Genomic DNA, 10,593 nt, shown 5'->3' with positions numbered 1-10,593 from the left:
CTTCGGCTTCTTCCTCTTGTGCATAACCACTAGCATAGCAATGTTCTCTTCCTCGACCAAATCAAATTCCTCATCTGGTGAAAAATTGTCCATGAAAGAGGAGTCGCGCGAGCTCATCTATAGTACGGAAATCACCGTCAAACTACATCTTCATGCCCTATAAAAAAACTCCTAGTTTGCATCATTTTTTGCCTTGGGGGAATTTTGTCGAACACGTTGCATGCGAGCTGGAAGAAACTAGCCGGAGATTGGTCAGAGCCTTGATGATGCTCACAAAGGCCGCCTGACGTGGTCGGCGGCTGCCGGAGGACTTGTTTTGTGGCGACGCACCCCCGGCGGCAACGACCAAATAATTGACCACTCGGTGGGTTTCGGTGGTGGCGCGGCTGCCCCTACTAGCTCCGGCAGCGGGCAACGACTACCATGGAAGGCGTTCGTGAGCTATTGCAGCCATTACGGCCGCCGGAGCTCCAACGAACCTCCGAATTGGCCGGAAAAAACGGCGGAGCGTGCTACAATCGGCGGGTCATCTACAGTTAGGGCGGAGATAGGCGGCGGGGTCGGGATGGACGAACGGGCAGCGGCGGTGGCGTTTCCAGGCACAAATCACCGGCGGCAGGAGGCGGGTGGGCGTCGGGCGAGCGGCTGAAGTTTTAGATTGGGCAGTTGGGCTTTGACGTGTGGCTGGATGTTTTACATCACCAGGCGGCTGGTCATGTATATTTTCATCACCAAGTCTAGTATTTTACATCACTTGAAGAAGGTGATGTAAAAATTTATACATCTATATTATCTATTGGAGCAACGTTTTTTTAGGCCTCGAAGATGTAAAAAGACTGTTATTTGTACATCTACATCATCTATTGAAGATGATCTAATAACAGATTTATCATTGGCGGACAAGAGAAATTAGTTGTCTATGGGACGGAGGAAATTAATAACTGCTACTGGTTTCAGAGGTTGAGAGTTTTTCATGACCAAGTGAATGTTTTTGTCGCTATGAGCTTGTTGCTCTCAACATCCGCACATGTGTCACTTGTCGATAGATGTTATATTGTTCAAGCATTTGAGTTTCTGCAGCATTATTGACTCGGGAACCATCAGATAATATGTACTGCTACTAAAGTTTGGGATTCACGTATAGTTGTGCAAAGTTTGATATTGGTCACTCTTGCTCGTGTTAGCACATCAGAATCTACAACATGGAAGTTTCAACAAACACTATCTAAAAACTAAAAACAACACATGAACACCTTTTTTTTATTACAAACACTAAAGGCTGCTCCGATTAGGTACTACCGCCATTAAATTAAAGAACATGATTCAGTTGCTTTAATTGACCACTTTAGGAATTTTATATGTGGAGATATGAGGTCATTGTTGCATGTGGTATATTCACAAAAAGGCAGATGGTGCTCGAGGGTATAGACATGTTATGATCGGCATATTAGAGGCTTAGCCCACTTAGTTGTGGCCCAGTTTATCTTATTGTTATCAGGGGTCTAGCCCAATTATCTTATTAAGAGGATTATATAAACTCGTGTAAGGACCCGTTTTGGGATTACGCAAGAAACAACCATATTTGCTCGGCTTCCTTAGGGAGCCGGGAGACCTATCCCTAGCCCTCGCCCCTACGCTCTCTCTCTCTCTTGCGTGCGCACGCAACGACAGCGCCCCAGCGCCGGCGACCATGCCTTCCTCCACGCCATCCCTCTTTCCATCCCCTACAACCTGAGACCACGCCCTGGTAGGGATCCGGTTCCTATCAATTTGGTATTAGATAGCTTCGGTGTGATCATGTCCTCACCGCCGCCCACCTCGACCCTCCTGCTGCCGACCGCGACGACCGCCCCGATGGCCACCACGGCCAGTGCCCCGCTCTTGCCGGTGCCGGTCACCTCTGTCGCGCCCGTCCCCGTCACCTTCACCCCGGAGGAGATGACGGCTGCCATCCAGGATCTCACTCAGGCGGTCACGGGCATCTGCACATTCCTTGCTAGATCCTATGGGCCGCAGCCGCCTGTGCCCTTCGCCACCGTCCCGCCGCCGCAGCAGCCGCCATCCTCGGTGCCCCCGTCGCTGCCGCCATGCAGCAGCTGTCGTGGCAGCCGTCACCAGCGACGAACCCCGGCGCCTCCACCATGCAGCAGGGGCAACAACTGCAACCGCCGCCACCAGCGACCGCGGCCCTGGGCGTCCCGACGACGGGCCCGGGGATGCCCATCCACCAGCTCCGGTTTCCCCCGTCACCGTCTCCGTTACCGGCCTGGATCGATGGGTCCCTTGAGCCGGCCTACACAACGGCCTCGGTCGGGCCGCACGTGCTGCCCCCGCCGGCGACGCACCCGACCATGCAGTTTGGTGGGACCTCGGGCTCTGCCGAGCCCTTCGCCAGCGTCGACGGGCCCCTGTTCCAGGGCGGCACCCTGATGCCCACCTACTCAGCCCCATCATCCTCGCTGCTCCGTGCTGACGAGGCGCACCCGCCTGTCGTCCACATCCAGACGCCGCCGAGATTCTTCAAGCTGGAGTTCGTGACCTACGACGGCACTGTCGACCCCCTCCATTGGTCAACCAATGCGACCAATTTTTCAGGGGACAGCGCACGCTCGCGTCCGACTGCACCTGGATCGCCTCGTATCATCTCCGAGGAGCCGCACAGATGTGGTACTATGCCCTCGAACAGGATGAGGGTGGCATGCCACCATGGGAGCGCTTTCGCGAGTTGTGCCTCTTGCGCTTTGGTCCGCCTATACGCGGGAGCCGTCTGGCAGAGCTTCGGCGTCCTTCATTCCTCACCTCGGTGCAAGACTTCGCCGACCACTTCCAGGCACTGGCATGCCACACCCCCGGTGTTTCGGCTCGTCAGCAGGCTTAGCTTTTCGTTGGCGGCCTATCGGACCACATCTGCGTGGCCGTGGAGATGCGCGGGCCACAGGACCTTCAGACGGCCATGTACTACGCCCGCGCGTCCGAGCGTCGCGCGGTGGCCATCCAGCAGGCACCACCGCCCTGGGCCGCTGGGCCGTCACCCTGGCCGGAACTTCCCGCGTAGGGTTGGCCTGCCCAGGCTTCCGCGGCGCCCCTTGCTACGGCTACGGCACGCCCGTTCCGCCGGCTCACCCCGGCTGAGCAACTCGAGCGTCGCCGCCAAGGGTTGTGCTTCAACTGCGACGAGCCCTACGTTTCAGTCCACGTCTGTCCACGACTCTTCTACGTGGAGGCTGCAAACTACATTAAGGAGGACCCCGCCACCGCCGGGCTCGGCGACAAGCCTGCCCCAGTTGACGTGGAGGTGTTTGGCGACCGTTGATCTTTCCCGCCTTCCGGCTCGAGGACGAGCTGTTTGTGCAGGCGGGGAGAGATGTTATGACCGGCATATTAGGGGCTTAGCCCGGTTAGTTGTGGCCCAGTTTATCTTATCGTTATTAGGGGCCTAGCCCAATTATCTTATTAGGAGGATTATATAAACTCGTGTAAGGACCCGTTTTGGGATTAAGCAAGAAGCAATCATATTTGCCCGGCTTTATTAGGGAGCCGGAAGACCTAACCCCAGCCGCTTGTAACATCCACAATGCTGCTAGATCTCCCATGTGTCGAGGCACGACTTAGACGCATAACCGCATTGTGGTTTTGTCGTAAGAGGGGTAATCTTCACACAATCCCATGTACTGAATAAGAAAGGGATAAAGAGTTGGCTTACAATCGCCACTTCACACAAATAACAAGTTAAACATACATCATCCAGAATACAATCAAGGTCTGGCTACAGAACCAAAATAAAGGAAGACAATCCCAAATGCTAGATCCCCGATCGTCCCAACTGGGCTCCACTACTGATCATCAGGAAACGAAACGTAGTAACGACCCAGATCCTCGTCGAACTCCCACTTGAGTTCGGTAGCATCACCTGCACTGGTATCATCGGCACCTGCAACTGTTTGGAAGTATTCGTGAGTCACGAGGACTCAGCAATCTCACACCCGCGAGATCAAGACTATTTAAGCTTATGGGTAGGATAGGGTAAAGAGGTGGAGCTGCAGGAAGCACTAAGCAAGTATGGTGGCTAACATACGCAAATAAGAGCGAGAAGAGAAGAAACGCAATGGTCATGAAGCTAGAAATGATCAAGAAGTGATCCTGAAACTACTTACGTTCAAGCATAACACAAGACCGTGTTCACTTTTCGGACTCCGCCGAAAAGAGACCATCACAGTTACACACACGGTTGATGCATTTTAGTTAAGTCAAGTGTCAAGTTCTCTACAACCGAACATTAACAAATTCCCATCTGCCACATAACCGCGGGCACGGCTTTCAAAAGTTTAAACCCCGCAGGGGTGTCCCAACTTAGCCCATCACAAGCTCATGATCCGCGGAGACAATCCTCCATCACGGGACACCAGATCAGACTCGGAATCCCAGTGCACAAGACATTTCGACAATGGTAAAACTAAACCAGCAAGACCGCCCGATGTGCCGACAATCCCGATAGGAGTCGCACATATCTCATTCTCAGGGCACACCGGATGAGACAGGCTATGAGTAAAACTAGCCCTCAAGTTTCCCCGAGGTGGCCCCGCAGGCAGCTCGGTTCGGACCAACACTTAGAGAAACACTGGCCCGGGGGGGGGGGGTTAAAATAAAGATGACCCTCGGGTTGGCCGACCCAAGGGAAGGGTAATAGGTTGTTAGGCAAATGTAAACCAAGGTTGGACCTTGCTGGAGGAGTTTCATTCAAAGCGAGCTGTCAAGAGGGTCCCATACCCCTCATCATGTTAGGGACGCAAAATCAAGGAACATAACACCGGTATGACGGAAACTAGGGTGGCAAGAGTGGAACAAAACACCAGGCAAAAGGCTGAGCCTTCTACCCTTTACCAAGTATATAGATGCATTAATTAAATAAGAGATATTGTGATATCCCAACATATCCATGTTCCAACATGGAACAAACTTCAGCTTTACCTGCAACTAACAACGCTATAAGAGGGGCTGAGCAAAAGCGGTAACTTAGCCAGACAACGGTTTGCTAGGAAGGTGGGTTAGAGGCTTGACATGGCAATATGGGAGGCATGATATAACAAGTGGTAGGTAGCGCGACACAGCGATAGAACGAACAACTGGCAAAGCAAAGATAGAAGTGATTTCGAGGGTATGGTCATCTTGCCTGAGATCCCGCAAGGAAGAAGAACGGGTCCAAGAAGAAGACAAACGAACGTAGTTGAACGGATCATCACAACTCCGGAACGGCTCCAGATGGGCCCTGAGGGCCGCGACGAAGTGGGGCACTGGAGATGCGACGTGGAGGGCTGCGAGTGGCTACGGGAAGCGGGGAGGTGATGTGGCAGCTCTCGGTTGGTCGGGGCGACGTCTCAGGTGGCGGCGCGGCCTCTGGGCTGGCGACAAGTGGCGGTGGCGGGGTGGCTTGGCGCTGAAATCGAGGAGGGAGGAGGCTGGCGGCTGAGGGGATCCCGAGGGGAAGGCTAGAAGTAGGTGGAGGGGGTTAGGGTTCCAAAAATGGAAGGGGAAGGTCTATATATAGACAAAGGGCTAGGTTAGGGGGCTTGGGGGCTTCCGGAGCCCTCCGATCGTGATCTGACGGCTCCGGTCGGAGGGGAGGGGTTAGATGGGCTAGGTGGGTTGTGGAGAGTGCGATGGGCTGAGAGGAGAGAAGAGAAGGAAGCCCGACAACAGTTTCCGGAGAATGAAAACGTCCGACGTGTGACCGGCTATAGTGCCGCTATAGTTAACCGTTGGGGCGTCAAACGGACTCCGAATGCGATGAAACTTGGCAGGCGACCTACTAACAACATAACAACACCGCATGCCAACTTTCATCCCATTCCGAGAACATTTTCTGGCCACTTATAAAATAATATTTTGGACATGCTGCGGGCACGTGCGAGTGTGTCTGGGCTCAGAACAGATAACGGAAGGAACTGGGTGAAACCGGACAGATGCAAGTTTCGAAAACATGCAGATGCAATGCGGATGATGACATGGCAAGATGCAACACGCAAGAAAAGACAAGGCAACAACAACGAATAACTGGAAGACACCTGGCGCATCGGTCTCGGGGCGTTACAACACTCCACCACTACAAGAGGATCTCATCCCGAGATCTAGGATGGCACCGGATAGAAACAGGAGAGGAAGAGAAGAGGTAAAACTAAGTTGCTTCTTTGACAAACAAGTGAAACCAAAGAACCTTGAGAGGTTGAACAAATTGAAAGAAAGAATACAACAAAGACGAACAAAGTTGAAAACACTCTGTTAGAAAAGAGGAACAAGGAACAAGGAACATTACGAGAACCTTGTAGGTTGAAAGACATAAGAAAAGTGTTACAATGGATAAGAAGTACATGCAAGCACTCCGGTTGAAACGAGATGTACAAGGAACGATAAAGATCAATTACGACAACACTCCGGTTAGAAAAGGAAGGCAATAATATGAACTTGGCAAAATGAAAGCACTTGGATGAGACTCCGATTAGAAGAGGAATGATAGCCACAACACTCCGGTTAAAAAAAGATAGAGAAGGAATAAGAATGATATAATTTGGGAAGCACTCCGACTGTAAATGGAAGGAATTGAACATGATCTTTGACAAGATGAGAGGATACTTGAAAAGAGGACACGGCACTCCGGTTAAATGGATAAGCACGAAAAGAACATGATCCTCACCATTTGAGATGATGAGAGAAAAGAGTGAGATCACAATGCCTCCGGAACAAATGTAAGAATGGAATCAAAAGAACGGAGGAGAAAACAACATCTTCTACCTCAAATGAGCTTGAAAAAGCATCTTTAGGAGAAGGGTCGAACGGAGTTGTTGGAAAACCAACAACGAAAAGAGTAAGCTTGTAGTGGGCTTATGGAAAACATCTCTAAATTTGAGGTGAAATTCTGCCACTACGGAAACAAAGATTGATTGAGATCAACGAAGAGATGAAAACTTCTTTCATCGCGAGAATATGAGGAAACTTGGATTATTGATAAGCACCACAATAGCAACATTCCTTAGGGGAGGCTTTAGGTGAAATATGACACAAGATAACTCCAATGAAGAGATTAATGGATTTAAAATACCTCATTCTTGATAACTTGTGAATCATGAAACACGAAGGGAAATCATCAAGAATGACATAACACCACCTCAAAAGATAAGGGAGAAAGGATTGAACTTTGAAATGCAAGATGAAGAATACTTGAGCTCCTCTGAAAAGAATCTCGATTAACACTTCGAGAAGGAATGAAATCCTTGATGAACCATCATGTAGAACCTCCATGAAGAACTCCGGTAATAAAAGAATGATCAAAGAGAAGTGAAGGATGAAAAGAATAAGATTGAAGCCTTGCAATTATTGGATGGAGCTTTGCGGCGAGATAAAGAGGAAAACTTGGAACTCCAGAAAAAGTATTAAGCACTTGAACCAAGAATGTGATATGATGCACAACTCCAGAAAGAATAAATTAGATCACTTGGATGAAACAATAATAAGAATTATGTTATGCGTATCCTTCACCAATTTAAATTGATGACAAGCAACGGATTTGGCATACTACTTATTCTTGTAGAAATGATTAAGAGAGATACAACGTAAACTTGAGGAAGGTCTTCAATGATCCGCTGGTAGGATTGAAAAGAACGAATGAATTGATATGAGAACATAGGAAGAGGAATCTTGAATGAACCACCGTAAGAATTAAAAATGAACAAAGAAAAGATAGCGAAACACCGGGAAGAATTAGAAAATGAACGAAGATACTTGAGAGAATTTAGATACAAGAGAACGAAGAGATCACGAGCTGATTAGAGAATACTTGAATGATGCACCGGTAAGATTTGGAGAACGAGAGTTGAAGACTGAGAATGAATAATATTCAGAAATGATGGGCTCCGGAGAATCAAACTGAAAAGAGTCCTGAATTGCTCCGTATGGGTGAAAAGAATTCTCACAATCGAAAACAATTATGAGAGGATGGCATCAAGCTTGAACTACGCATCTTGAGAGAACGGATAAGATTTGGAGGGAAAACTCTTCTTCGGTCTTCAAATGTTGAGAATGACGATGAGAAACACCTCCATGAATTGTGGAGATACCCCGGGATGAAAATTAGAAAGGTTGAACCAACGATGAAAAGAATTTGGAAGATCTTGGAGAAAGGCATTTGACTGATGATAACTCATTCTTACGTCAAACTTTGAGATGAATTTGAGAATAACTCTGGGAAAATTAGAAGAGTCAGGTAAGATCTTGGAAAAATACCTGTGGGTTAGGGCCCACTCAAAAGATACACCATTGAACGATTTAAAAGAGAGATTGCACCGGTTGAATAAATGGCTTGAAAGAGAGATAGCTTGAATAGTTTAGGAATGAAAACACGAATCTCCTGAGATATCTTCGGTACTCCAAAACAAATGAATGGCGAGAAGTGGATGATTAAGAGGTGCATCGGCATGAGAAAGCATTTGAAACGAGGAAAGGGATATGATCAACACCGAAAACTTGAATTGAATCCACCGGAAAATAGTATGAGAATGAAGAACGATGAACTTGAAGCTTGATGTCTACTACACAACCTTCTTCTTGTAGATGTTGTTGGGCCTCCAAGTGCAGAGGTTTGTAGGACAGTAGCAAATTTCCCTCAAGTGGATGACCTAAGGTTTATCAATCCATAGGAGGTGTAGGATGAAGATGGTCTCTCTCAAGCAACCCTGCAACCAAATAACAAAGAGTCTCTTGTGTCCCCAACACACCCAATACAATGGTAAATTGTATAGGTGCACTAGTTCGGCGAAGAGATGGTGATACAAGTGGTATATGGATAGTAGATGATAGTTTTTGTAATCTGAAAATATAAAAACAGAAAGGTAACGAATGATAAAAGTGAGCGTAAACGGTATTGCAATGTGTTGAAACAAGGCCTAGGGTTCATACTTTCGCTAGTGCAAGTTCCCTCAACAATAATAGCATAATTGGATCACATAACTATCCCTCAACATGCAACAAAGAGTCACTCCAAAGTCACTAATAGCTGAGAACAAATGAAGAGATTATGGTAGGGTACGAAACCACCTCAAAGTTATTCTTTCCAATCAATCCGTTGGGCTATTCCTATAAGTGTCACAAACAGCCCTAGAGTTCGTACTAGAATAACACCTTAAGACACAAATCAACCAAAACCCTAATGTCACCTAGATACTCCAATGTCACCTCAAGTATCCGTGGGTATGATTATATGATATGCATCACACAATCTCAGACTCATCTATTCAACCAACACATAGAACCTCAAAGAGTGCCCCAAAGTTCCTACCAGAGAATCACGACGAAAATGTGTGCCAACCCCTATGCATAGGTTCATGGGTGGAACCCGCAAGTTGATCACCAAAACATACATCAAGTGAATCACGTGGTATCCCATTGTCACCACAGATACGCACGGCAAGACATACATCAAGTGTTCTCAAATCTTTAAAGACTCAATCCGATAAGATAACCTCAAAGGGGAAACTCAATCCATTACAAGAGAGTAGAGGGGGGAAGAAACATCATAGGATCCAAATATGATAGCAAAGCTCGCGATACATCAAGATCGTATCACCTCAAGAACACGAGAGAGAGAGAGATCAAACACATAGCTACTGGTACATACCCTCAGCCCTGAGGGGAACTACTCCCTCCTCGTCATGGAGAGCACCGTGATGATGAAGATGGCCACCGGAGAGGGATTCCTGTCAGGACCGGATTTTCGGGATATTAACTTCCCAGAAAATGGCCCTTGTGCTCACCAGCCCCAGGATTACTGTTAGCTGATGAGGCACAAACTTGATACAGAAATTCCAAGCAATATACATAATATGTAGTACAAGACCATCCTGGCCTATGAGTACAACACAAGGTTTCTAGTGGTTGATGGCGGAAGCGTGGCCATGGGACTCCATTTCCCACAGGAACAGCTGACCAGGCTAACTCCTATCTTCGCGGGACTGCTATCACCAGTGCGTACATTCCCGGGCTGTCATCGCAACGCTCCTCTCCGTGCAAGAAATCTGGCCAAGACAATAGCCAGGGACAAGCCAGTGAGTACTTTTGAATGTACTCGCAAACATTATGAACACAGGTATAATATAATAAATGGTAACCATGCTCTAAAATGTGCCATGATTCACTACGTCAGTCACGAAATAAAATTTATGATGCACGCAAGCACATTATTCATATAGAAAATGAATAAACGACCTGAGAATAGGAATAAAATGCACCGATCGGGTGTCTGAAGCGATCCCTCGAAAGGATAATAATATAAAGCATGCCTCAGTCGGGCGTCTGAGCGACACCGCGTAGAGGTTGTTGTGGCCACCCGCTTGCTGCCATGGCCGACCTGATGGCGGCGCTGTAGGGCACCAGGAGGGGGCCAGGGTGGCTCTGCGGCGAGGGAGGGTCGGGCGTGCTTGCTGTGCGAGGGGTGGCTAGAACGAGCGCGGGGAGGCGGTAGTGGGGACGCGGCAACTCGGTGCGCGCGCGTGCAAAACGTGCGTTCTGGGCGCGCCCAGCGCATGCACGTCAGGTGTTCGGCAAAAT

Source organism: Triticum urartu, chromosome 3A, assembly GCF_056163025.1.
Source record: "Triticum urartu cultivar PI428250 chromosome 3A, HENAU_Tu73, whole genome shotgun sequence".
NCBI lineage: Eukaryota > Viridiplantae > Streptophyta > Magnoliopsida > Poales > Poaceae > Triticum > Triticum urartu.
This window is presented reverse-complemented; position numbering follows the sequence as displayed.